This window comes from Loxodonta africana, chromosome 1, assembly GCF_030014295.1.
Source record: "Loxodonta africana isolate mLoxAfr1 chromosome 1, mLoxAfr1.hap2, whole genome shotgun sequence".
Taxonomy (NCBI): domain Eukaryota; kingdom Metazoa; phylum Chordata; class Mammalia; order Proboscidea; family Elephantidae; genus Loxodonta; species Loxodonta africana.
The window spans coordinates 81919207-81921860 of record NC_087342.1 but is presented as its reverse complement, the minus strand read 5'-3'; the positions used below and the strand labels follow the sequence as shown (position 1 = coordinate 81921860).

The window sequence follows — 2654 nt, the reverse complement described above, 5'->3', positions numbered from 1 at the left end:
CAAGAAAGTGGGATTCTGTAGCCAAATATAAGAAATGTAGAAGGGAAGGAATTTTAATAGGGTACTTGCCAAAGCTCATATATCATTTTAATTTAGCTAGGTGTGTGTGCAGTGTGGGATATTTTCTACAACATGGTGTTTGAAATTCTCCAATGAAAGTCATTTTACGATGAACGAGAATAACTGCTCTGCTAAAACCAGAAGTGGCACAAGAAACTTTTAAGACCTTAAAGCTAATCTACTCCCAAATTGAACTATTGTGGCCAGTGATACCGTCAGTCGCTAAAATTTGGATTATAGTTGCAATGTTCATGTTGAATATCTCTGTGTGTCTTGAGCGCTGTTGTTTGGGTTGTCCAATGTCCTCTAATCACTCATCCCCCATTGACCGCTCTGTTAAAGATTGCAATAGAGGGCCATTTTAACCCATTGAGACTGAGTCAATTCTGACTCCTAAAGTCCATATTGGGCAGAGAGAACTGCCCCATAGGGTTTCCAAGGAGAGGCTGAAGGACTGGAACTGTCCACCTTTTGGTTAGCAGACGAACTCTTAACCACGGTGCCACTAAGGGCCAGAAAATCAGCTGGAAACTTTCCTCTAGTCTGACTTTCAATGATTAAAAGCATTAAGGGGTTTTCGGAGGGCCATTTCCTTTTCTCCTTTCTCTCTGTCCTTGTTCTTCTACCTTGATTATCCATGATATGCTAACTAAAACCGAATATTAATTGATTACATGTTGTGGTGAAAGTCTTCTTGCTTTGGGGCAAGGGCTGGTTCCTTCTCTGTCTCTTCCTTCTTGTCTTCCTTCTGCTGATATCCTGCCGAGGGAGATGTTAAGCCCCAACAAGTATAAATGGAAGAACACTAAAAGCAACTGTTTGGACCATTGGCTTTCTTTTCCTGTGAGCAGAACAAACATGATAAAGAAATTAGAGGTTGAGGTTGCTAAATGGTGAAGTGGAGGTGCCAGGAATTGAACCAGGGACCTTGTACATGCAAAGCACATGCTCTACCACTGAGCTACACCCCCTGAAGACTGACTAGCTTGATGATGACTTTTCTTTCATAATAGCATAGTGATATTTTTCTGTGTGGTTCCTTCTTCGCATCCACCCAAAACAAAACAAAATGTTGCCTAGAATAAGACCAACCCACTAAATTAAATAAATAAAACCAAAGGGTTAAATTCCACACTTTCTGGAATTAGTAGTGTGGATACTGTCTAGTGGTGATAGATGGAGAAGGTTAACTGGTTTGTTGTTTGAATAACCTTTTCTGGTCCTAGGATCTTTCCACTCCAGTAGTCCTCTCCAAGGCATACGTGCCAGCAGACTCTTTAAATGAAAGTTACTTGCCTCCACCAGGAAAGTTCCAAGAAAATCACATCTCTCTAATATCTATCACACTGATAATGACTCCAAATGGGTAGCTCCTTAGATCACTGACAGCCACAGACGTTAGTGGAAATGGTTAACTGAACTTCACTTCTACTTGGGTCAGTGCCCTGCCACCATCCTTTCCAGCTGACTCTCATTGCTCCTGTCACTTCACACCTTCTGAGCTGGTCCTTAGATCTGCTTCCACACTCCATCTCTATCCCTCGCTTAAGAATCACGTCCACAAATGATTTTAAAGGTGGGGAAACTTCAAAACTCCATCAGCTTTGCATGAAGTGACTTTTTTCTAGACTGGTAGAATCTACAGGTCAAATGCAGAGTCAGGAACTGCATAGCAACAACAAAGCAAACCTGTCAAACTCCTTTCCCTCTGACAACCCAGTGACATAAATGTAAAGCTTCCTTCAGATACAGATGTTTGAAAGGAAAAAGTCAAAGAGCCCTGGAAGTCATCAAAATATGCCATTGGTGAATCTGAAAATACGAGGAGGTCCTGAATGATACTAAGCAGATGGGGTTGGACTGGCCAGGGAAGAACTTAAGCAAGGACTTTTCTTTCACTGGGATGCTTTCAGCTTAGCATGTATGGCGGATGATCTGTACAGTGAGTCCAAAGCCTATTGATCCAAGATCCTCCATGTGGTATTGAGGAGCATATTGCAGGCAGGTCTTTATTTAAAGACTTACAATACTGAATTCAAGTATTTACTGCTGTTGAAATTAAACAATTCCCCAGAAGCCTGCACAATACTTCAAAACTTCTGGGCACTTTATCATTAAACATCCATCTGTCAACCAAGCTCAGTAATCCCTCTAGAATGCCCCTTCTTGTTTTCCCAAGGATGTTTGCTCACTTTGGAGTATCATGTGGTACATGCCTAACATAAAATTTTTTTTCCCCAAAACCTGTATCTCTAGGATTTTGTGTGTTCCATGTGACTTATTCTTCTGCACTACTGTATCAACTGTACATTCTTTTTTTACCACAAGATTGTAAAGGACATATAAGCAAAAAACGGCTTTGAAATAGGCCCAGCAATTTCTCTAGAACTTATTGCCCATTTGCAAATATCTCTCCTTTCCTCTTTCGCTCACTCAACAAATAGTCGAGCTCTTTAGTCTTGTAGTTTTTAATACCGGTGAAGGCAAAGAAGGTCAGAAGCAAGTAGTTCCAATTCTCTTTGTCTTAGAGAAAGTGAGTGCTGGAAGGTATTCACTGCACGGTGACTTGGGGCATGAGGGTTACATCATTTTGA

General features: G+C 41.1%; 1 non-coding gene across 1 annotated transcript; it reads right to left on the bottom strand.

The window, feature by feature from the left end:
* Positions 1 to 959: 959 nt before the first annotated feature.
* On the bottom strand, positions 960 to 1031 carry TRNAA-UGC (transfer RNA alanine (anticodon UGC)). Its single transcript has one exon. It is a non-coding gene; the product is annotated as a tRNA-Ala (tRNA).
* Positions 1032 to 2654: the final 1623 nt, after the last annotated feature.